Consider the following 26,250-nt stretch of genomic DNA (forward strand, 5'->3'; position numbering starts at 1 on the left):
GCAACGTTTCACCAGGCAACGCCAGTCAAATGCTGTTAGTGTATGAGAAATCGGTTGGAAACTTTCCCTATCTCAGCACGTTTTAGGTGTCGCCACTGGTGCCAACCTTGTGTGAATGCTCTGAAAAGCTAATCATTTGCATATCACAGCATCTTCTTCCTGTCGGTTAAATTTCACGTCTGTAACACATCATCTTCGTGGTGTAGTAATTTTAATGGCCAGTAGTGTAGGTAGCCCAGAAACCAACGAGTAACCGATTTTGTTACGTGCCTGTTTAAATCGCGTCGTTGACTGTCTCGGCAACGAAGAAAAATCAGTAACTGAATTTTACGGGGCTCTGAAAGTGACCATACAAAAGAACTTTACTTTCTTTGTTCCATTCTTTCTCAAATGAGACGAAACTGTAGATGTTCACGAAATTAACGACACACGTTCAAATTTTATGAAGTACTAGAATAAAATGCGGTGCTGATGGCAAAGCACACGCCAGTAACATCATTAGTTACGTTTTTTATCAACGTCTCGTAATTCTAAAGTGACCCGTTTACCCACAGCAGTTCACTTTTACAGCTGATGCATTTCACAGTGGCGCAGATAACTCCAGTGAAGTCTCAGTAACGTAGTGTTGGATCTGTGGGCTGGTCTGCGGCGCAGTGCGGTTACGTCGCCTCTCTCGTGACGCTGAAGGTCGGCACAGACCGCGTGCCGCTTGGCATTCGGTATGCAGATGACGAGGAAGCGTCTCGCTCGCTTGCTACACATTGCCTCCGAGGTCACGGTTTCTGCAAGGCCCTGCGCCATGCGCAGCACGTGCGCCACCCGCGCTGAGTGTACGTATGTGTGTGGCTGGCTCTGTGTGTGAGCGTGTGTGTGTGGTGTGCACGTACACGTGCTGCCGTCAAGCGGCGCAGGACTATACTTCAGACGGTTACATTGTATCTCGATCTCGCAAATTACAATGTTACTTGCTTGTCCCGTCCACACCTTTCCTCCTCAAAGGTGAGATGACGCATCTAATAACAGGAGCTGGGCGAAAGGAGCCTCGAGGAACAACGGAAATATAGCGCAGGGACGTCAAGGACACAGTCGACACAGCACTCGAAAAGAATAATTGACGTCTTACTTCAATGAGGAAAAGTACGAGTTGCGAAACGGACGTTGAATAAACGAGTAATATTTTGTTGACTGATGAGAGATCAGTCCTGTAACGTGGATTACGGAATGTAAATACATCTCTACTTACCTGCAATCAATTATATAGCGGCTTTATAGGTTTCCTAGACGTTAGTATTGTGTACTGTGCCTTGCATCTTACACTCTAGTCTAAGACCTTTAAGACAAGAAAAAGGACGCATCACGAAGGAATTATCCAAATGGGACGGAAATCGGATGATGTGATGTACATGTACTCACCACCAAATGATTAGAAAATCAAAAAAATTCGATGATATTCAAGAAGAAGATCTTCACAAATTAAGCAAACTCAATAACGCGTTGGGCCCCATCTGGTCCTTACGCAAGCAGCTATTCAGCATGGCACTAACTGACAGAGTCGCTGGATGTTCTCCTGAGGGGAAAGCATACATTCAGAGGCAAAGCTATTGTTCTGTTAACTGATTTATGACACCCTGAACTTTGATTTAACAACCCCTGGGATCCTTCTGAGAAACACCCCGCAGCACTCCCCCTCCCCCTTAACCTCCCCCCCCCCTCTGGGAAAACCTCTACTCCCCTCCCCCATCATCTGAGAAAGCCAAGGGTCAGAGCATTCTCTGTAACTAACCGCCTGTCACAGGCTAGGCTAACCCAAGACTTTTGTTAAGCTAAGCCTCATGAACACTCGTACTCCTCACCGCAGCATATTGCGAAGGAAGCAAGTGCTGCTTGGATGTACAGTTCTAATTGCAATTCCAACATGACATAGACTCTTCCCAGTTTAAAAACCCACTTTACCCAATCCGAGATAGCGATTTTGTTGACCATATACCTCGAATTCTCACCTTTTTGTATGAGTTATTTTCGAAAATAGAAGAACACGTGGTTTCACATTGCTAAAGTATTTCAATTTGTGAAAACCTGGTAACAGTATCACATAGGCTATATTTCCTCTCAGTATTCTCTCATTAGGCAAAAAAATCTGTTCTAATAAAAAATGGTTCAAATGGCTCTGAACACTATGGGACTTAACTGCTGTGGTCATCAGTCGCCTAGAACTTAGAACTACTTAAACCTAACTAACCTAAGGACATCACACACATCCATGCCTGTGGCAGGATTCGAACCTGCGACCGTAGCAGTCGCGCGGTTATGAACTGAGCGCCTAGAACCGCTCGGCCACCGCGGCCGACTCTATTCTAATCCTCTTAACATACATTACGAATTACTTTCCGTCACAGGACTATAATATGAAATTTAATTTTGGCTCATGACAGAATGCTAAGACCCAGATCTATCTCTGTCACAGGATGCTTCCTCACTTTCTAATTCTCATAAGGTAATCGAATGTTTCGTCACATACAAAGTTTCTTGACTCAGGTAGGCCAGTCACATGGCCAGGTAGAAGATACGGCCGAATGAGATTGTCGCCTTGCAGGAAATAAAGAACAGTACAGTACTTGTGTACTTGTAAACTTGTTAGTTGTAAATAAGCTGGAAAACAGTAATGCTAAACAAAGCGCTGCCGAAGTTAATTTCGATATCTACTTAAGCTGGGTTCTCCGAACCCACGTTCCCTACCTAAAATTGTTCAATGTAGCAGTCCCTATGTGCTGTTACATTTTTGCACGATCTTACGGAAACATCCTGAATGCACAGGAAACACGGCGCAAAAACACCTCTATAGATACTAATGTAATCAATTTACACAAATTTTTGTTTTATCTGCAGAGAATTCTGTTACTGATTACGAGGACAGTGATGGTCACTCCGAACCCTAAGAGTTATATAAATCACAATAACGCGGCTTTTGACCAGGTATAATTTGGTCCTTATTTCTTGTCTGATAAACTTCATGAAAATTAATTTGTGCCTTTGGTAGGTGTGTCGGACATACAGTGTTTTTTAGGACACTGCCTGACAGAAAAAGTGAAGCACATATAATACATTGTGATATGCTGATGAACCGTCCTACACATTCACACCACCAGCGGTTATGTAAATGATCACAGTTGCAATTCTCTGTGAAAGGTAGAACGACCAGTGGTAGTGTCGTTCTTGTCTGGCGTTGTTACCAAACCTGGCATTGAGTGATCACTGTGGATGTGGAGATGCAACGTACTTGTGTGAGACAAGGTTATCAGCAGCTAACAGAGTTTGAAAAGAGCCACATTGTGGCTCTCAAGTTTTGTGGAGCATTCAGATGAGACAGTGGTCTGATATTGGACTGAATGGCTACGTTAAGGCAGGCATACACTTCGTCAAGGATCCGATCGACCATGTCTGATCACAACAAGGGTGGATCGCCGTTATGTGCACAAAGCAGATGGTAATCCATTCATATCAGCGCCTACCACCCGAGGTCAAGTGCTTATACTCCCTGCAACATTCTGTGACGGACAGAGTCAAAACACACCGACACACACACACACACACACAGATCTTTGAACAAAACAGTGCTCGTCCACATACAGTACATATTTCTATGGATCGTTTGCGTGATGCGTAGGTACGCCTGTAGCCGATAAGATTCCGAATGGTTCAAATGGCTCTCAGCACTATGGGCCTAAACATCTGAGGTCATCAGTTCCCTAGAACTTAGAACTACTTAAACCAAACTAACCTAAGGACATCACACACATCCATGCCCGAGGCAGGATTCGAACCTGCGACCGTAGCAGTCGCGCGGTTCCCGACTGAAGCGCCTAGAATCGATCGGCCACCGCGGCCGGCGAAAAGATTCCGAAATCCGTCCAATATAGAACATGCGTTTGGCCACCTCGGATGTCAACTCTACCGAGTTATTAATATCCAGGATATCGAGGATCAATTACAACAGCGACAGGCCAGCTTGCTTCTGGAGAGGATATAACGGATTAACGACACCAATCCCAAGCGAATCACAGCATTTATACTGGCCAGAGCTGGTGCAAAATTTCATTCAATTTCCTCCTCTCTTGCTGGGTGCTTGAATTTCGATAAAATATACACATATTGCGTTCCTGTTATGTCAAGGTGATTCGGTATCAGTTTGTAATCAGTTTTACATTTCTCACGTGTTCTCTGTCTTCCGATTTCGTCAATGATGTCATGTTATCTGTGGTTCAGTAAGACAAATTACTGACGAAATTTTCACTTACACTCAAGTAGATGGTTCAGGTAGAGGACATGGAGGGAAAACGGAGAAGCAAGAGCCGCTACCACGCTGGCTAGTGGAGCGATAGTCACGTTCCGGTCGAAGACACTTCTTGCGACGGACCTCGCCGCCGCTATTCGACTGCTTGCGTTGTAATTGCCTTTTGCCATCCTGAGCCTGTGCGAGAGAGATTTTATAAGTGTGCTTGGGGTCTGTTCTCTCGGACATGTCGGAAAGAACAGGCACGACGCATTCATATGATTCGCCTCGATAGGACATGAAACCAGCACCTTCAGTGTGGATAGACAACTACGTTCGACCTCCTGCAGGAATCTGAAAGTAGCGAGCATGGGGCACACGGGCGGAGGCTGCGGATATATGGATCTTGGTGTTAATGCGGCTTGGCCGAGAGGCGTAAGTGCGATAAACGCTGTGTTCGGTTGGCAGCTGAGCAGTGAGCAAAGATCTCGGGTCTGAAACCCCTCTCTGGCACACATTTTCAGTCGTCGCCGCTGATTCCGCATAAAGTCCCGATGCAGCTGACATCAACAGTTCCTTCCCTTTCCTCTCCTTCCGATCCCGTCCTCCCTGAGTTTACATAAACAGAGTTAACTTTGTGTATTTTGTCATTGTATATCTCCTGTCAGTTGAACGTTTTAATTACAGTTCGTAAATTCATGAAACTGATAATAAAAATATTTTCCTCAACAAAGCTTATTCCACGCCCATGTGGCCCTCGGCCACGTAGTGATTACAATTTCTTGCTCATGTATTACACAAATTCTGTGCCTTACAGTATTTTAGTACGATATTTTTCTGTATATGTAATCTTTCGTAAATAAGTGTGCTAAGACGCCGAGTGGAGTTTCTCGCAATTTTTCTTTGTGTGAGTTCAAATGCTGGTATTATCAGTCACTTCTCGGCGGCGTGTTTCGAAACTGTTCGGGAAATTGTTACTCCGAAATGTGTGCGTGCTCTTAACATCCAGCAGAGGAAATACTTGTTTAATTAGAGAGTTAGCATATCAAGTGGTACATAATAAACACCCGATCGTTTGTCGTATGAGGTAGTTATTAATAAGGGCAGACTAGGTGCTGCTTTTACGAAACAAGAATATCCTCTCATACATCGTGGGAATTCATCGTTATTTGAGTCAACTTTAATGTGCCTTCACTTTTTTTTTATTGTGGAAGATCAAAGTCGCGGTGGAGAGTATATAGTGTAGAATGCAACAGTTTCTGAAGAGTCGTCTTACAGTATCATATGAATTCTAACGAACTCGGCAGTGCTTCGCATTTGTTAAATATGCGTGGGAATTAGATGTAAGTCCTAATCTCCTTCTCCATGTCCTTCTCCTCCTCCTCTTCCCTGCCCCCACCATCTCATCACCTCCTGCCCGCTCTCTCTCTCTCTCTCTCTCTCTCTCTCTCTGTCTGTCTTCTCCTTCCCTTCCCTCTGTCCGTCTCCTGCTTTCCCCTCTCTATGCCTAATTGCCCCCCCCCCCCACTCTGTCCACCTACTCTTCACCCCTCTCTCTCTGACGTTGAGCCTTGTTCGTTATTGCAAATTCATATTCTGCAGTAGTATTCTTATCATATGCCAATAAACCACAAACAAAACTTTCCTGTTTCTGTGAAAACAAACTACCAGGAACAAAACGAAACCGCGAGTTCACAACAGAGGACAGGACAGCACAGCATTGTTTCTCTCGCCTCCGGTTTAACAGACGACTTTTACATTTTTGTTTAAAATAATATACACTGCCGGTGTACGTCTGAATATTTATTAAAGTACCGCACAAAACTTTTTGAAGTAAATCGGTCAAGTACTGTTCGACAGTTTCGGTAACGAAGTTTCTCCTTTGCATATTGCTTACATATTTACACAATATCACAGATTACGTATCGTGTAATTATTGTCGTAAGTTCTTTTTTTAAATACGCTATCCAAGTGAGAAGTAGACTCCTTTTCTTTCTCGAATGAGGTGTCCTTTGTTCCTGAATACATAATGCAGGTGCAGTACGCGAGATATGATGAAAATGAGTGCATTTAGTTAAAAGTATTTCGAGTATAAAGTTGATGGATGGCAATAACACAGTCGTATATTCCTTTCCTTGAGTATTACTACGCAGTACTGAAGATTAGCTTCGCACTTGGTCATAACATAGCGTTTATTTCCGCAATTATTTCTTTTTATCAAAAGAGTCCTTCCGTTGAGGGAATTAGTACAAGACGATTTGCACTTTGTGATAGAAAGGTTTTGGTAACCTCGTGGCCAGGACCAATTCAGTTCATTGCACCATCACTGATAATAAGGCATATTAAGAGCATCGCTTTCGTTCAGCTTTACGTTCCACTGCAGAGCAGTCTTGCTGCAAAACTGCAGGCAAGTGCGTATTGCCCTCTAGCTCCACAGCGCTGCTAGAATGTTTAAAGATTTGTTAGAAACAAAAGGATATAGCAGGCTGTATCATTATGTTATGCAGTTAGAAACGTTATCATTGTGCATTTTTGTTCAAATAATAGTGAATTAATTCCGTCCGTTTAAATATTCATTACAGTCAGATGTATATTAATTATCAGTCCATTAGGTTTGTACATTGTTATTAGTAGGTTGTATTTGTATAGTGAACATCAGCCACATCCACATAAATAATCAATCTTAGACGTTCGTGAATAACAGTGTTACTCAAGCACACTTAAATAATTACTTTCTTTAAATGATAATTATCGAATTCTAGTACTTCACTCTCTCCAACTTGAGTGTGTTAACCTTTCAAATTGTGTCTCAAGTTTGATTACCAAGTAGAAGTAGTATCCATAACTAGTAATGTGTGGTAGTAGACTATTCATTTACTTAATCACTAAGAATTTTAAACGTCTGTGCACGAATATTAGCTGATTTACTATTTCGAAAATACGTGTTCGCTGGTAGGAGGTACAGCATCGTGTTTGCTGAAAGCTTTCACCTAGAAGAAAACGATGGACACAGGCAGCGGATTCCTCATCAGCTGGAAACGAACCCACTGTGCTACCATTTCCATACAATACAACTGTCCAGACTACCTACGATCTTCTGGGAGAGAAAACATGGGCGTGGTGCGGTAATGCGAAACAGTCGACGAGTATGTAGAGTAGTACTGCCTACTGCAATTTTTCAGAACGTGAGATAACATTTGTCCGTCGGTAGAGCATCCATATGTATTACGCGGCATTGATTTACGGCAGGTGTGGGAGAGTAGATCGGCGCAGGAGCAACCATTTCCCGCTTCGTGAAGTGGTTTATTTACGCGTGCGCAAGTAAAGTGATAGTCAAAATAGATAAGGAAACAGTTCAGATATTTTCCCTCGTGTCAGTATAGAAAACAAAAAGCCCATTACTTGATCACCTCACATACTGGAAGAAAGTGAACATACGTTACTCAAAACAGGTTCCGTCAAAGATAAGCTTTCAGATCTCTCTGATATAAGTAGCAATATACTTCAGGATGTATACTGACGGGAAAAAAATCACAGCACCAAAAGATAAATAACATAGGGTAATGAATGTCCGGGAACACATTTGTCTAGGTAACGTATTTAAGTGATTAACATTCCAGGACCACAGGTTAATGTAAGCGCGAGGTAATCCGTTGCAAATGTGAAATGCTGGTTCGTACTTTAATAACCTGTGTAGCAGCCAAATGTTCAATGCAAGCATGCAGACGTGCATGTATTGTGTTGTACAGATGCCGGATCTCCGTTTGTGGGGTTGGGCTTGTTTTGGGGTAGGAGACCAGACAGCGAGGTCGTCGGTCTCATCGGATTAGGGAAGGACGGGAAAGGAAGTCGGCCGTGCCATTTCAAAGGAACCATCCCGGCATTTGCCTGGAGCGATTTAGGGAAACCTCGGAAAACCTAATTCAGGATGGCCAGACGCGGGCCGTTTGTGGGACGGAGTTGTACGCCTGTTGCACCTGGTCGGTCAATACAGGGATAGTTAAAGCCTTTTGGGGATGACGCTGGAGTTGTCGTCCGATGATGTCCCATATATGCTCGACTGGAGACAGACCTGGTGATCGAGCAGGCCTAGGCAACGTGTCGACGCTCTGTATAGCACTGTGGGTTACAGTAGTGGTATATGCTCGAGCGTTATCTTGTTGGAAAACACCACTGGAACCTGTTCATGAATGGCAGCACGACAAGCCGAATAGCAAGACTGACGCACAAATTTGTAGTCAGGATGCGTGGGATAACCACGAGAGTGCTCTTTCTGTCATATGAAATCACACCCCAGTACATAACTCCGGATGTAGGTCCAGTGTGTCTAGCACGCGGAGAGATTCGTTAGAGGCCCTCCTAAGCAACACACAAACGTCACTGTCACTGGTACCGAGACAGAACAAGCTTTCATCGGCAAACACAACAGACCTCCAACGTGCCCTCCAACGAGCTTTCGCTTGATACCACTCAAGTTGCTAATGGCGGTGGTTTGGGTTCAGTGGAAGGAACACAATAGGGCGCCAAGCTCGTAGTTGTTCTTGAAGTAACTGATTTGAAATATTAGAGTCACAGTGGTTCCAACTGCTGCTCAAATTGCTGCAGCAGGTTCACTACTATGCACCAGAGCCATACAGTGAACACGATGGTTTTCCGTCTCGATAGTGCCACGTGGGCGCCCGGAGCCTGGTCTTTCTGCGATCGCATATTCTCGTGGCCTCCGCTGCCAGCAATCATGTACTGTGGTTACCTTCCTGTCAAATGTTTCTGCAGTATAACAGAAGGAACATTCATTTTCTCGTTGCCCTACCACACGACCTCGTACAAACCCAGTGAAGTGTTGATAACGGCGTGTTTGTCGCCTTAAAGGCGTCAAGTCACCACTTCCATTCTACATCTACAGCTACATCTACATCTACATATACATGGATACTCTGCAAATCACATTTAAGTGCCTGGCAGAGGGTTCATCGAACCATCTTCACAATTCTCTATTATTCAAATCGCGTATAGCGCGCGGAAAGAATGAACACCTATATCTTTCCGTACGAGCTCTGATTTCCCTTATTTTATCGTGGTGATGGTTCCTCCCTATGTAGGTCGGTGTCAACAAAATATTTTCGCATTCGGAGGAGAAAGTTGGTGATTGGAATTTCGTGAGAAGATTCCGTCGCAACGAAAAACGCCTTTCTTTTAATGATGTCCTGCCCAAATCCTGTATCATTTCTGTGACACTCTCTCCCATATGTCACGATAATGCAAAACGTGCTGCCCTTCTTTGAACTTTTTCGATGTACTCCGTCAGTCCTATCTAGTGAGGATCCCACACCGCGCAGTAGTATTCTAAAAGAGGACGGAGAAGCGTAGTGTAGGCGTTTTCCTTAGCAGGTCTGTTACATTTTCTAAGTGTCCTGCCAATAAAACATAGTCTTTGGTTTGATTTGCATCGTCATTGTGGCGCGACTACAATCACTCTTATGCGACTGGCGCGAAATTTCAATAGACATTGTCTTTCAGATGTACTGGGTGGGACAAATAAAAGTGGCCCGTAGAATAGAGTCCCACGGTGCAAAGGAACTAGCAGAGAAAAATACTAACCTGACTACGGCAAATGTTGAGAATGACCACCATTCACTTCTTGAAACATTTTCTGGCGTCCGGGCACGTTTCGGAATGTTTTTTGACTTGTTCAAAACAGATGACTTTTCGGACTAAGTCTTGCATGGCATTCTTCGCTGGCACTTCGACGTCATTAAACTTTTCAGCAAACAACTGACCATACCTTTTCAATGATTTTGTTGTCACGTAACGTCCCACAACGAACGCCCGCTGCTGCACTGTGACTATAATCACAGCCCTTACTACGCTCCGAACGGGTGTAAATGACGTGCGGGCGTACACGAGGTGTGCGCGTCCAACCGCATCCACTCGTCCGGCCACTTTTATTTGCCTCATCGTGTAGAAACACGCTTACCAACTTCCGTGTGTGTGACACATCTCGTTTTTGGTGTTGCGATTTTTGTTCCGATGGTTTCGTACGATTAAGTATCCTGTTATACTTTTGTTTTAAGACTCAAAATATGAGAGATCTATTTTTCTTAATGTAATAATTCAAAAAACCATCGTAACTAACCCGTATTATGTTTTTCGAATATTGTAAACAGCCAACACAACTTCTCTCCATTGTACGGCGCTAGCGAGTTTCTTACGGATGTTTTCCATTAGACTCATATCTTCTAAGCAAATCTGTAGGATGAATATACTTAAACTTGAGGAACTGAAAAGAGCCCCCATGAAAAACGAATGAATAAACCATTGAACGAAACATAATTTAACTTTCAAATGAGCTGGTAACACTTGTTAATTGGGCACCGTGTTTACGTTCCAGGTAACAAACGTTGCTCGGTGTGAGGACCATCTGCATCCACGACAGTCTGGAGATGCTCCAGACACACTATTTCACAATGGTTTGAAGCACTTTTTAAACGGAAGACCATGGTATGTACAGCTGTCGTGAAACGGCGCGTGCACTGCTTGAAGATCGCACATTGCGTCCAGCATTTCCAGCCATGGCAGTAGTAACTTCTTCAACAATTTATGTCGCTCCTTGGAGGAAATCCCAAAGCGCCAGTTGATTCGAACTTTTTCATCACGTTCTTCAACCCCGTTGTGGGAAGAGGACCTCTCCGTATTCCTTTAATGCGTCGATACTTGTTGAACAGTAGCAGTATTGCTGTCGTTTTGATGAAGCAGATTTATAAGAAAAGCCCTGCTCGCCACGTCCAGATTTCTGTTGACTGTCTGCAACTGTAATGTATACTGATACTTTTGTTTGAACTCTACGTCGCCGTAGCAATATCAGCGTCTAATTGCAAATCATGACACTAACACTGCTAACAAGGCAAGTCCTTCAGCGCACAGTCTGAATATCATTCCTTAAACCTCAGCGTTCCCTCAGTCCATACATGTGGATCTTTGTTATTTTTTTCTCTGTAAACACACATATTTTTCAGCTTATAAACTTATGGCCGTCAGTGTGAACCCTCTTGTTCTTAGGTTTAAATCCGGGGCACATCATCCTGCGAGGTACGATTCGTGTGTCATTTTATAATTGGTCATAGGCAGACAATGATTACTTCTGCAAACTCAAAAGTTATGTAAATAATTATTGTGCCTAATTATTAAACCTAAGATCTGTGTTCTTTTCCTAATGTTCGCTAACTATCCTAGATATTGAGAATTAGTTCAGATTTTACTCGTTACAATGAAAAAACCTTTCTGAAGGTCCTCGCACGTTGACCTCTGGACATAATGCATATTTGCTAAATTCAAGTTGGTCTTCAGTAATGGAATACTGAAGTAACTTATTTCTACGCTCTACAGCAACACGTGACATACTAGCTGATGAACAATTAGAAGATCTTTTTAGTGACAGCAGTGCGTTAATTATCTGATTCGAAGTATGACGAATTCTTTTTTTGACAGAAGATTGCCCTGTCGAGCTTTATGAAACTGACTGGTAAAGAATAAGAACGCCAATTCCTAGAAGAAGATGACGTCCTTGTACAGTAAATTCTTCTGACAGTAAAGACGTAGATGATGTATAAAACGTGAATAAAAAGCCAAGAATAGCTATGTTGCGTTGCAGCCTATTTCATAAGTTAGGTTTTAAAATGTTGGCCAACTACCAAAATTTGTTGTGGCAAGGAACGTCTCAAAATGCAGTAAACTTGGCTGCAAACCCAAGGTAAAGACATGTGCTTCAAACATGGAATGTATTTATTTTTGAAAAGTAAATGTTTTGTAGCTTATCAGAAAATGTATCGTAAAGCAATTTACTGACAGTAGTAGGTTATTACTTGTCAGAAATTATTATATAGTTATCATTTTTTTGCATTTATGAAGTTGTTTTAGAGTATCAACAAAAGCCTGTATTGGAAATCATATATTTATAAAATGCTGACATAAAGAATCATACACTCCTGGAAATGGAAAAAAGAACACATTGACACCGGTGTGTCAGACCCACCATACTTGCTCCGGACACTGCGAGAGGGCTGTACAAGCAATGATCACACGCACGGCACAGCGGACACACCAGGAACCGCGGTGCTGGCCGTCGAATGGCGCTAGCTGCGCAGCATTTGTGCACCGCCGCCGTCAGTGTCAGCCAGTTTGCCGTGGCATACGGAGCTTCATCGCAGTCTTTAACACTGGTAGCATGCCGCGACAGCGTGGACGTGAACCGTATGTGCAGTTGACGGACTTTGAGCGAGGGCGTATAGTGGGCATGCGGGAGGCCGGGTGGACGTACCGTCGAATTGCTCAACACGTGGGGCGTGAGGTCTCCACAGTACATCGATGTTGTCGCCAGTGGTCGGCGGAAGGTGCATGTGCCCGTCGACCTGGGACCGGACCGCAGCGACGCACGGATGCACGCCAAGACCGTAGGATCCTACGCAGTGCCGTAGGGGACCGCACCGCCACTTCCCAGCAAATTAGGGACACTGTTGCTCCTGGGGTATCGGCGAGGACCATTCGTAACCGTCTCCATGAAGCTGGGCTACGATCCCGCACACCGTTAGGCCGTCTTCCGCTCACGCCCCAACATCGTGCAGCCCGCCTCCAGTGGTGTCGCGACAGGCGTGAATGGAGGGACGAATGGAGACGTGTCGTCTTCAGCGATGAGAGTCGCTTCTGCCTTGGTGCCAATGATGGTCGTATGCGTGTTTGGCGCCGTGCAGGTGAGCGCCACAATCAGGACTGCATACGACCGAGGCACACAGGGCCAACACCCGGCATCATGGTGTGAGGAGCGATCTCCTACACTGGCCGTACACCACTGGTGATCGTCGAGGGGACACTGAATAGTGCACGGTACATCCAAACCGTCATCGAACCCATCGTTCTACCATTCCTAGACCGGCAAGGGAACTTGCTGTTCCAACAGGACAATGCACGTCCGCATGTATCCCGTGCCACCCAACGTGCTCTAGAAGGTGTAAGTCAACTACCCTGGCCAGCAAGATCTCCGGATCTGTCCCCCATTGTGCATGTTTGGGACTGGATGAAGCATCGTCTCACGCGGTCTGCACGTCCAGCACGAACGCTGGTCCAACTGAGGCGCCAGGTGGAAATGGCATGGCAAGCCGTTCCACAGGACTACATCCAGCACCTCTACGATCGTCTCCATGGGAGAATAGCAGCCTGCATTGCTGCGAAAGGTGGATATACACTGTACTAGTGCCGACATTGTGCATGCTCTGTTGCCTGTGTCTATGTGCCTGTGGTTCTGTCAGTGTGATCATGTGATGTATCTGACCCCAGGAATGTGTCAATAAAGTTTCCCCTTCCTGGGACAATGAATTCACGGTGTTCTTATTTCAATTTCCAGGAGTGTATTTGGAGCCCTGAAAAAAGACATTCCTGGCCGTTGATTTGCTTTGGGCGAAGAGGTACACGCCTGGGAACAATCATGGTGCCGAAGGCATCCACAAACGTTTTTACATGAATGCCTTGACCGTCTTGTCTCACACTAGGATAAATGTATTAATAGTTAGAGCGAGTCGATCGATAGGTCGCGTCCGGCTTGCGAGTGGGCATATCTTTGACCAGATGGCGGGCGCGTTATGTGATCCGAGGCTCTGGCGGAAGCTGTCTTGAAGTCGGTTATTAGTGAGGTTTGGTACTGTTATTGTAACAAATGATGTTGAGCCCCTACTCGTCCTTCCCCGCCCAAACTCAAGAAGCATGCAACTGGCACGCAACAAACTGGCAGGCAGAGCGTGGCTCTCTTTGGACGAGGGCTAGTTGACTGAATACTATTCGTCGCTTACGTTGGAGGAAATTTGATGGTAGTTATTTTGGTAACGATTTTCTTGTTTTGTCAGAATTTACTTTTGTGTGAGTGTTTGTGGTTTCAAGTGTACTTGGAGGTGATCTGAAGCCTCAGCCGGTGATGAAGGTTGGAGCCCCAAGGAAAGATCAATTCAACTATAAGATGGGGATTCGCAGCCAATCGGAAGACGTCGTCGGTTGGGGAGCCGTGTTCGTCTCCGCGGGGCCGCAACACTTCCGGTGCAGGTTACCATGGACTGTATTGTTCTGTTGAATGCCACACTGGAGTGTTGTACTGCTTCTCTTTCTGATCATTAGAGAAACCTCGAGTTCCTACAGGGCAGACACCCATTCCGAGCACAAATGTACCAAATCCGGATGCAGATCACGCACTGATTTAACCGAATCTAGACTCTAGAGCTAGTAGTGTCTGATTTACAATCTAAGCGGAAGGCTACTGAACTGCAAATCTAAGTAATGCAGCCAATGAAACTGAGTGCTTTAGAATGAGGAGGGGGCTCACGTGAGATTGAGGAGGACATCGTGATTTTATTAGAGTATTCGGGAGATTCCTCTGGCGCAGGGAGACGGAGCATGGGGAATGAGTAATGTCACTTTGCTAAATTGCCAAACCCTCTTTTATACGTGTTGAAAGGGATGGAATACCTCACCAGCAATACTGTGCAACAATTACTTTTTCGTGGCTTTCTGGGAATTTAGAGTGGCGGGATAATGTGTTCAAGGTTTCGCGGAGTGTCGTTTTTCAAATGTTACAACCACTTTGTTGACATATTGTTGGCCTATCGGATCATGGGAGGCCGCATGAGTAGCACACGAGGATCCTGGGGGAGAGGTTGTCGGCTATGGTTAGGAGTGACTTAATTAACCAAGACCCTTTTCGTGTCCAACCTACAGCAGAGCCGTTGACCGAATACATACGGGAGGTACGAAACGCAACACTTGCTTCCGACGTTCAGCTGTCAGAGTCTGAAGTGATAGCCATTATTGCGCAGGGCATGAAGACGGTGGATCGCTCTCATGTCTTTGTGGAAAGGGAGTCACTTACGATGACAAAGACTGTTTGGTGATTAGTGTGGAGGGGCTTGCACAAGTTGGTACGAGTTGCGAGGGGATCCGATCAGTTGAATGATAATGACGTTAGTAAAGGCGGCGCCTCCGGTAACACCAGTGGCGCTAAGGGGAGCTACTGCTGAAGCGAGCCGGGTTATTTTACTAGTGTTTAAGAGTGCCGGGCAGAAAAAAAGCACGTCAAACAGCTGAAGCCAAAAGCAGCCAGGCGGTTTCAGTCTTGTGTTTTGCTAATTGCTTGCAAGAGGAACATGGAGGAGGGGGGGGGGGGGGGGGGCTGACAGTCCGCTATCGTTTGTGCTCGCTAACCTTAATCACGAGCCACTATGCCCACTATTAGACTGAGGGAGCGGTAGTTCTGTATTAAACTAAGAATGGTATCTCATGTATGCTACTACTTGTAAATTTTCTGAATTACAACCCGTCACGTTGACTTGTAGGGCCATTAACGGGCAAATACTTGCTGTTGTGTGTTTCCTGTAGATATAGTGACATATCTTGGCCCGTGGAGATATTGGTGGCGAAGGATTTGAACTCTGACTTGCTGTTAGGATGTGATTTTGTCAAGAAGACTGGATTAGTTTTGGACTATTCACGGTGGATGGAAGGGGGGGGGGGGGGGCGGAGGGTGGTTCTACTTTAAGGTAGGTCTGTCATCTACAAAGTGTCTGTGTGGTGTCACCGCTAGACACCACACTTGCTAGGTGGTAACTTAAATCGGCCGCGGTCCTGTAGTACATGTCGGACCCGCGTGTCGCCACTGTGTAATCGCAATCCTAGCGCCACCACATGGCAGGTCACAAGACACGGGATAGACCTCGCCCCAGTTGTACGGAAGACATAGCTTGCGACCAGACGTATGAAGCTTTCCTCTCATTTGCCGAGAGACAGATAGAATAGCCTTCAGTTTAGTCCATAGCTACTACCTAGCAAGGCGCCATTTGTATCAGTGCTTATAGCGTACTAATATTCAAGAGAGATGTATCCCAACAAGAGAATAAAAGTTAAGTAACATCTACGTACTTTTCTTCTTATTCATTAATAAGTCTCATGTTCCAGAACTTCAAGCCCGTCTGCGTTAGTTTAGCGTGCACCTAGCTACCTCATTGTGTCTATGCTGTATGAAATAGACACAACATTATTTGGCGACGAGTAAAAGAGTTTGTATTCATTCGTTTGTGTCATGGCTTCGCCACATTCTCCAGATGTACTGTCCGAATTTTTTCGCTTGCAGAATCAGCAGACGCAGGCGTTATTGGAAGCCCTTGGACAGCTCGTCCAGGGTCAACGTGCGCTGCAAAACGATGCGGCAGCCGCCGCTTCTTCGCTACCGCTGCCACAAAACGCTGTTGCACCTCCCTTTCGGCCATACGTGGCGGCCGAAGAGTCGTGGACTGAGTGGTCCCGACAATTTGCCTTCCATCTAGCAGCCTACAGAATTCAAGGTAATGAGCGGCAGCCGTTTTTGCTTTCTTGTGTCGGTGTGTCTACCTACCGTGTGATAGTGAAATTGTTTCCCCGACGCGACGTAGCAACTCTGTCCTACGAAGAAATTTTGTCTGCTTTAGATGCCTATTTCAAAGAAACAGTAAATGTAGTTGCAAAACGGTATACGTTCTTTCGTACAAAACGTACGGCCGGTCAGACTCATAGGGAGTGGGTTGCAACTTTGCAAGGACTTACTAGGGAGTGTGCCTTTGAATGTGACTGTGGACTTCCTTATTCAGACACTATGGTGCGTGATGCAATAGCACAGAACGTTTCTGATGTTCGCATAAGGGAACAGATTTTGAAACTAGTTAATCCCTCCCTTCAACAAGTGATAGACATATTGGATAGGCAAGACACACTTGACTTTGCTCAGGACTCATTTGAAGCTTCGCCAGCAGTGTGTCACATTAACCGGCCCGCCGGCCGCGCTGCCCGGGACGCTACACGGCCCTCGCGCCCGTCCGCACAGCAGCGGCAGCCTAGCTCGCAAACACGTGCGCCGCGTAAGCAAGCAACTGCAGTGAAATCATGCCCGAGGTGTGCAACTAGACATTCGCGTGAAAATTGCCCGTCACGCCAAGCTATTTGCTTTTACTGTCAAAAGAAAGGACATGTTCAAAGTGTTTGCCAGAAAAAGCTTAGATCAGACAATCACACAAATTCCAGGCCTTTTGCTTCGCGCCGGAATCGACCCCAGGACAATCAGGCTCGTGGACCTTCGCCCATGGACATTCATGTAGTTCATTCCCACCCGTCCGGTGACACTTTAGCTATCAGTGACTGTGTTCGTCCCACCAAAAGTGTGCATCGACGTCGCAGGAAATCCCGTACAGTCGCAAGTGCTTCTGTACCTGTATCAGTTCAAATTGCACGTGACAGTCGCTCTTGTCGTCAACAGGACAATAAACTTTTTGTGGACTTAGACTTTGAAGGCAAAGTGATCCCATTCCAGCTCGATACCGGAGCTGCAGTTTCATTGCTCAATCACGACACGTACAAACAGCTGGGCGCCCCGCCATTGCGTGCCGCAAATGTTAAGTTAACTAGTTACTCAGGACAGCAGATCCCTGTGTTAGGACAGTGCAGCCCTCTTGCCACATACAAGGGACAAACGAAACTTGTGTCATTTTACGTTCTTCGTTCTTCTGGTGCAGTGAACTTGTTTGGTTTAGATTTGTTTCAATTGTTTAATTTGTCTATAGTAAATCAGGTCCTATCAGTGAATCAGACTGTGCCTTCCGCCAGTGTTTCTAGTCTTTGTGAAGAATTTGCAGACATTTTTGCACCGGGCCTTGGTTGCGCTAAGACCTATGAAGCGCATTTGGAACTGAAAGACAACGCGCAACCGAAATTTTTCAGAGCACGCAATGTTCCCCACGCATTGCGTGATGAGGTCGCCAGAACATTACACGATTTAGAATCTCAAGGTGTCATTGAACGTGTGCAGGCTTCTCTCTGGGCCTCACCCTTAGTAATTTTGCCGAAACCTTCCGGAAAACTGAGACTTTGTGTGGACTTCAAGGCCACTGTGAATCCACAACTAGTGACTGCTACTTTTCCTTTGCCCCGCCCGGAAGATCTTTTTGACAAACTGTGCCCGGGAAAATATTTTTCCAAATTGGACCTAGCAGATGCGTACTTGCAACTACCTGTGGACGAAGAATCCCAGCGCGTATTAGTGGTAAACACGCATCTTGGCTTGTATCGCTTCAAAAGACTGCCATTCGGGTGTGCATCCGCCCCTGCTTTGTTTCAGCAATATTTACAAACTGTGTGTGCGTCGGTCCCTACTGCTGCGAACTATCTGGACGATATTGTGATCTCCGGAAAGACAGAAGCAGAACATTTGCAAAATCTCCGAACATTATTTCAGGTCTTGCGTCAGAATGGTCTTCGCTTGAGGAAGGACAAATGTGTGTTTTTTGCTCGGGACTTACCCTACCTGGGGCATGTCATAAATGCCCAAGGTATACATCCGAGTCCAGAGCACCTCCGTGCCATACAGGACTTACCTGCTCCGCAAGATTTGAAACAGCTACAGAGTGTGCTGGGTAAAATTCATTATTATGCAAAGTTTGTGCGCAATGCTTCTTCCATTTCAGCTCCGCTTCATCGCTTACGCCGTAAAGGTGTTCCGTTTGTCTGGACGACGGAATGCGAACGCGCCTTTCGCCAGTTGAAATCGGCGTTACTTTCAAATACTTGCCTTACGCCATTCGATCCCCGAAAACCCCTTTTGTTGATGGTAGATGCATCGGAATTCGGGATCGGTGCTGTGCTTGCGCACAAAGATGGCTCGCATGATCGCCCTATTGCCTTTGCGTCCAAATTGCTCTCATCTGCGCAAAGAAATTATTCACAGATGGAGAAAGAAGCTTTAGCTCTCGTGTTTGGTGTTACCAAGTTCCATGACTTCTTGTATGGTCGTCACTTTACCATCATCACAGACCACAAACCATTGACATCGCTTTTTCATCCGAACAAGCCTGTACCTCCACGTACAGCGCAGAAATTCATTCGCTGGTCACTTTTTCTCTCGCAGTACCGCTACGATATCTTGTATCGGTCCACTGCTCAACACGGAAACGCTGATGCGTTGTCCCGTTTGCCTGTTGCTGAGGATAAAGCATTCGATTCTTCCGAACTTGCTTGCATGTTCATTGATTCGGAAACCGATGACGTGGTCGCATCGTTTCCGATTGATTTTCGTCGTGTAGCTACAGCCACAGCTGCTGATCCTGTCCTTGCTCCTGTTTTGCGTTTTGTTGCTACGCAATGGCCCTTGTCAAAGTCACGGATCGAAGATCCTTTGGTTCGCCGTTTTTTTGCTCACAAGGAGAGACTTTTTGTACGACGTGGTGTTTTGTTGTTGCGTTCCGATAATGATCAATCCCGAGTCGTAGTCCCACGTTCGTTACAGTCCTCTGTCTTAAAGCTTCTTCACCAAGGACATTGGGGTATAGTGCGAACGACACAACTTGCTCGTCAGCACTGTACTTGGTTCGGAATCGATGCTGCGATTACGAATATGTGCTCCTCTTGCGTGGCGTGTACCGAACACCAATCCGCACCGCCGCGGAAATTCTTTGCATGGCCGAAAGCCACTTCCCCTTGGCAACGCTTGCACATCGATTTTGCTGGTCCATTCTGGAATGCTCGATGGTTGGTTGTGGTCGATGCTTTCAGTAATTTTCCTTTTGTTGTCCGGATGTCTTCCACGACGTCTTCTGCCACAATCCAAGCCTTGTCTGCCATCTTTTGCATTGAAGGTCTTCCGCAGACTATTGTTTCCGACAATGGCCCACAATTCATGTCCGCAGAATTTCAGTCATTCTGCAACGCCAATGGTATTCACCATCTGACATCCGCGCCGTTTTCGCCTCAGTCCAACGGTGCCGCGGAACGATTGGTCCGGACTTTCAAGTCACAGATGTTGAAATTGAAAGAGTCGCATTCTCGGGAGGACGCTTTGTTGCTCTTTTTGTCTTCGTATCGCTCTCAGCCCCGCGATGGTCGCTCGCCGGCTGAATTGCTCCATGGTCGATCTCATCGCACCCTGATGTCTTTGCTGCATCCGCCGCATCAGGTTCCTGTGCAGCGGCAGACTCCGGTTTTTGCTCCTGGCGACGTTGTCTATTATCGCACCTATCGCGGTTCACAGCGTTGGCTCGCAGGGCGCATTCTTCGCTGCCTCGGCCGCGCGATGTATTTGGTTTTGGGGGCCTCTGGTGAGGTGCGTCGGCATCTCAATCAGCTGCGCCTCTGTCGTCGCCTGGGTTCTGCCGCTCCCCGTCTGCTTTCAGCGACGGTGCCGTCAGGTCAGCGCCCTGGGGACCCATCTACTGGCTCGCCTCATCCCTAGGTGTTACCGACGCTGCCTTCCATTTTGCCTCATGGCGTCGCGCCGCCGCCGCCGCAGCCGCCGCCGGCGCCGCCCGCAGCGGACGCTTCGCTGCAGCCGCCTGGCGCCTCCCTGGGTCACGCGCCGCCGCTCGCTTCCCGTGACCAGCCGTCCTCCGCCATGGACCTCTTGCCCGCTCCGGACCAGATGTCGTCTTCGCCCGTCGGGTGCTCCGACCACATGGAGGTCGACCCTTCGGCCCCTCTTGTCTCATTACGTGCGCATACACCTCATGTTGACGTGCACCCTGGACTAGGTTTGCAGGCGTTTCCTAGCTCCCCTCGGACCGAATGGCCGGGTGCGGGTGGCGCAGCCTCGCCTGTTGTTAGGCTCCCCACCTCATCGCATACGTCAACATGGGGTCCTCCCCACGGCGGGCGGAAGCCTTATCTCACGACCGTTCGCCGATTTGCGGGGGAGGAATGTGGTGTCACCGCTAGACACCACACTTGCTAGGTGGTAACTTAAATCGGCCGCGGTCCTGTAGTACATGTCGGACCCGCGTGTCGCCACTGTGTAATCGCAATCCTAGCGCCACCACATGGCAGGTCACAAGACACGGGATAGACCTCGCCCCAGTTGTACGGAAGACATAGCTTGCGACCAGACGTACGAAGCTTTCCTCTCATTTGCCGAGAGACAGATAGAATAGCCTTCAGTTTAGTCCATAGCTACTACCTAGCAAGGCGCCATTTGTATCAGTGCTTATAGCGTACTAATATTCAAGAGAGATGTATTCCAACAAGAGAATAAAAGTTAAGTAACATCTACGTACTTTTCTTCTTATTCATTAATAAGTCTCATGTTCCAGAACTTCAAGCCCGTCTGCGTTAGTTTAGCGTGCACCTAGCTACCTCATTGTGTCTATGCTGTATGAAATAGACACAACAGTCTGCACGCTGACCTCTCAGGTAGCAGCCGATCATTGTGGGCTGACTTGTTGAGGGAGTGTTACGGGAGTTCCCAGAGGCTTTGATGAATAAGTTAGATGTAACTAACAAAACTGAATATCGCATCTGGCTGTCGGATGGGGTGTCCGTTAAGCAGCCCCCTTAGAGGTTGTCGCTCCGTAAAATGAAGATGTCGCGTCAGGTAGTGGAAAACATGTTGAGTATGAGAGTTATCAGGCTTTCAGCATCTCTTTATCCCTCTCTGATTGGCAAAGGGCAATGGTGGAGCATATAGAACAGTTATTGATTACCGGGCTTTCAATAGTAAGGTGGTTCTGGAATCGGTTCTCCGTCCCGATTTACGTCATTGCCTGTACAACCAAATTCCCCGGGCAGAGAAACCCAAGGCGGCTACAGCATTTACCGCAGACTAGAACTTAAACGAATTTAGCTGGGTGTCTTTCGTGATGTCCATAGGAGCAGCTATTTTGTATAGGCTCCTTGATTCTGTGCTGGGAAACGTTAAGTTCCGTTTCGTGTAAAACTGCCTGGAAATGTGCTGGTCTGCAGTAGGTCTTTCCCTGAACATCTGGGTCACCTTCATCATGTCCTGTTGAAACTGGGGGAGGCAGGACTGACAATGAAACACTCCAGAGATAATCTGGCATTTCAGGAGATTTCTTTCCCGAGGCACATGGCCATATGGCCTTGGCCAATGGGGTAAGGACTGACTACTCGCAAATTTAGGCTACACACAATTTTCGTCACTTAGAACTAAGAAGGGAATAGCCAGATTCATGGCGAGTTTTGTTTTTTTTTTTGTTTTTTTTTTTTTCGAGAATCGTTCCCAGGGTTGGATCTGGTAGCACCTTTAAATCTCTTTCGTCGGAAGAGGGAATCTTTCAAATGGACCGAGGACCAGCAGGCTGCCTTTGACAGCTACAGCTAGAGGACCGTGTATTGGCCTTCCTGACTTCGACCTTACTGTCGTCTTACACCAAATCATTATGCCCACTTACTTAATAGGTGGTTGGGCCATCTTTGTAACGCAGAAAGTCACCGATTCTGCGTATCATCGATTCTACAATTCACTGGCACATTTGTGGGCTATGTGGCACCAGATGTTTACGAACAAGTCACGTTATTCCACTATTAACTGGGGGCTGTTTTTTGTACTCGGTAATGGCACTCGATGGCAACTCGGATAGGAACCATCAAATCCACATCAGGCGAATTTGGTGGCCAAGATGTTACTTTATTTCACTATCATGCTCCTCAAACCACTGTAGCACGATCCTGGCTTCGAGACACGGACAATTTTACTGCTGGAAGATAACGTCGTCACGGAAGACATCAAGCACGAAGGGATCCTGGTGATCCACAGCTGCCCTGGTGTCTTCGATTACTACCACAGGTCCCATGCAGGCGCAGGAGCATAGCACACTACTATTCTCATCAGCCTGCGTTCGAGGCGCGCTGCAAGTTTCGAGTAGCCGTTCCCCTGGATGAGGGCGTTTGCGGAGACGGCCGTCGACATGGTGTTGCAAAAACATGATTCATCCGACGATCTGACACGTTTTCAGCTATACACGCTCCAGTATCGACGGTCTCGAGCCCATTACAATCGTAAAGGACGATGTCGTTGGACCAACATTGAACACACAGGGGTCGGTTGATGCGGAGCCCCCTGTTCAACAATGCGGGATGAGTGGTGTGCTCCAAAACTCATACGCTTCATCGGTATTGTGTTCCTTCACCAGAGGTGCCACAGATCGCCATCAATCCTACTTTACAGAACAAACAAGCCTCCAAGCCCCACATTCTGTGAAGAGTTGTGGCTGTCCAATCACTTATCCATAGTGACAGTTTCTCTGCCCTTTTACCACTTTCTGCAGGTGATCACAACAGTAGCACGTGAGCATTCGACTAGCTTCGCCTTTTTCGGCATACTCGTTCGCAGGCTCTGCGTAGTAATAATCTGCCCTTTTGCAAAGTCGCTTATCTCAATGGATTTCTCTATTATCTCTGCGAGGATAATCCCCCATGCATCTCAGTTATGCTTAATAGCTTTTTTATTGAGCCATGTTCCAGCAACGCCGTCAGGAGGCATCCAACCTCCCAGTGGGCAGTAGTCATAATTGTTTGGCTTATCGGTGTGCAAAAGGATGCTTCCAACTCATGTGTAGTGGCAGTATTGTTGCAGGAGCAGGCAGGGAGCACAGGCTGGTGGCTTATACGTCACATTTGTTGATTCCAACTCAAGGCAGATATTCAACATACGAACTTGAGGCCATTGCCATATGGTTTGCTACCAAAAAATTCAAGTTTCATTTAGAGCACCGCGAATTTCCTCTAGTAACGGACAACCAAGCCTTAACTTTGGTGCTGGCACACGCTAGTAAAACTGGGCACATTGCCCGCTGGCCAGTGTGGATCACTGCCTTCAAATTCTCCGTCAGGCATATAAGACGATGGGAGAATCTGGAGGCCAACACCTTCAGTTAAATGTCTGAGGAGGAGGACGAATGTCCTTCTCCTGAGGACCCAGGGAGAGAGAGGAGGTTGCTAGTATAGTGCTTACAAAGTTGCTGGGCTTGTTAATGGAGCTAGGTGAACAACAGGAATAGGATTCGGAGTTGGGGCCTATGAAGTGTCATTTGGAATCTAGCGAATGTCTCCAGTGGTACAAGTTAAAAAGGGTAGTTATTTGTTTTTGTACAAGTGTAGATGGATGATTAAAGATATGCCAGTCAGGGTACTGGTACTGGCTGTGTTCTGATACTATGACGAATCACGCAAGGGAATCTGGGAATCTGCAAAACGATTTATAGGAGTCAAGAGCTCCTGAGATGGCCATCATTGTATGAGGACACAAGGAAAACGTAGGTCAGTGCCAGAAGCGTAAGATTGCCAAACTCAGCTATGATGGGCATAGGGGGTTGCTCCAATCAACCTAAGCCCAGCACCCAGTGGAGTGTGTGTTCTTCAACCATGAAGGGCCATTACCTCACACCTAGGCATGCTACAAGTACATTTTTGTGGCAGTCAATGCCTTCGCTAGATTTGTGTGGTTGACAGCGAGCGGAGGGGTTGTAGCTGGTGTCAGAACTAAACACCTCAGCAAAGCACTTTCACTGGGCCTCCAAAGATTCTTCTTAGTGATAATGCGCTGGCATTTATTTTACAAGAGTTCCCGAAATTTTCTTTTCAACATGGATCACACGCACCACCAGCGACAACCACAGCATTCAATATTTCCAACAGTGTTTCGCCGTTTATCTGTGACAGTTGTTTCAGGAAGTAGGAAGTCATGAAGGACGTATCTGAAACGTTCAGACACAAGGCTTAGAGAAAAATGTGATTAATACCGTGGAAGGCGACCACTGTGTCACTACCAGGCAGCTGGCCCACCATTACAGTGTAAGCCAGACGTCTGTGTGGAGCATTCCCCATGACAATTGTTGCGCCGGCCGCGGTGGCCGAGAGGTTCTAGGCGCTTCAGTCTGGAACTGCGCGACTGCTACGGTCGCAGATTCGAATCCTGCCTCGGGCATGGATGTGTGTGATGTCCTTAGGTTAGTTAGATTTAAGTAGTTCTAAGTTCTAGGGGACTGATGACCTCAGATGTTAAGTCCCATAGTGCTCAGAGCCATTTGAGCCATGACAATTGTTGCTACCCTTATCACTTACAGCTTACAGCGTGTGAGGGTTACTAGCGACAGACTTTCCACATTGGAAGCAGTTTTATCACTGATTTCTTCGCCAGGCAACCATGATTCCAGGATTTGTGCAGTCCTTTCTATTCAGCAATAATGTCACCTTTACGCAGAGTGCTATCTTCAACTTTCACAACTATCATATGTGGAACAGTATGGTGACAGTGAATCATCAGCATTGATGCAGCCCGAATATGTGGGCTGGGATAATTGACCACTGTATTTAGAGAGCAGTCTTCCTTCCACAACGCCTAGTAGGGCTGTTATTAAAAAGATGGACATCTCCAATAGTCCGGAATCCCATTGAACTTAAACACCCGGGTGTTCATTGGAAGGAAGTTTGGGACAACATAAGTTTAACTGTCCACACTGCTGAAGTGGCGTCCACATGGCATAAAGTGGTAAACGATGTTATACCCACTAATGAAAGGTTGCATAGAATCGGTTTAAGTGACAGTGATAAATGCGTCCGCTGTGGTCTGGTCGACACCTTACGCCGTCGCTTCACTTGTGGCGGTCATCTCATTAACTGGAAATGGGTGTAGCAGAGGCTGGGCCTGATTACCCGAACCAGCCCAGCCAGCCACTGCACCGACATCCTGCTCTGGCCGCCACCAAGAACAACACCGTGATGTGGATGTTAGGACAGTTTGTGACATACATCATCATCCACAATAGTGAAGATAATCTCATTAGTTTCGAACCTTACACGAGGACGGCACGCTGGAAGATGATACGTTACCCAAATTTCAGGAAGATGTTTGTTAACATGTTAGACATAATTTTTGAAACACAAGGCGTAGGGTAATTCTCGATGCCGGTAAGGACACAAATCACAAGCAAGACTATGTAGCGAACAAAATACACAACGAATAAGGGGTTATATCAGTTCCTAGGACTACTCCCGACTTCTCAATGGTGTTATTAACTTCATTATGACGTTTTCATTAATTTATGTTCCTGTGCATCTCTTGTTATCCGTTTGTGTGCTCCAAATGACTTTGAGTTTGGACGGTTATGAATCAAATGACAGAACTGTCATTCCAGTTAAGACAA

Source organism: Schistocerca nitens, chromosome 1, assembly GCF_023898315.1.
Source record: "Schistocerca nitens isolate TAMUIC-IGC-003100 chromosome 1, iqSchNite1.1, whole genome shotgun sequence".
In the NCBI taxonomy this organism is placed as follows: Eukaryota; Metazoa; Arthropoda; class Insecta; order Orthoptera; family Acrididae; genus Schistocerca; species Schistocerca nitens.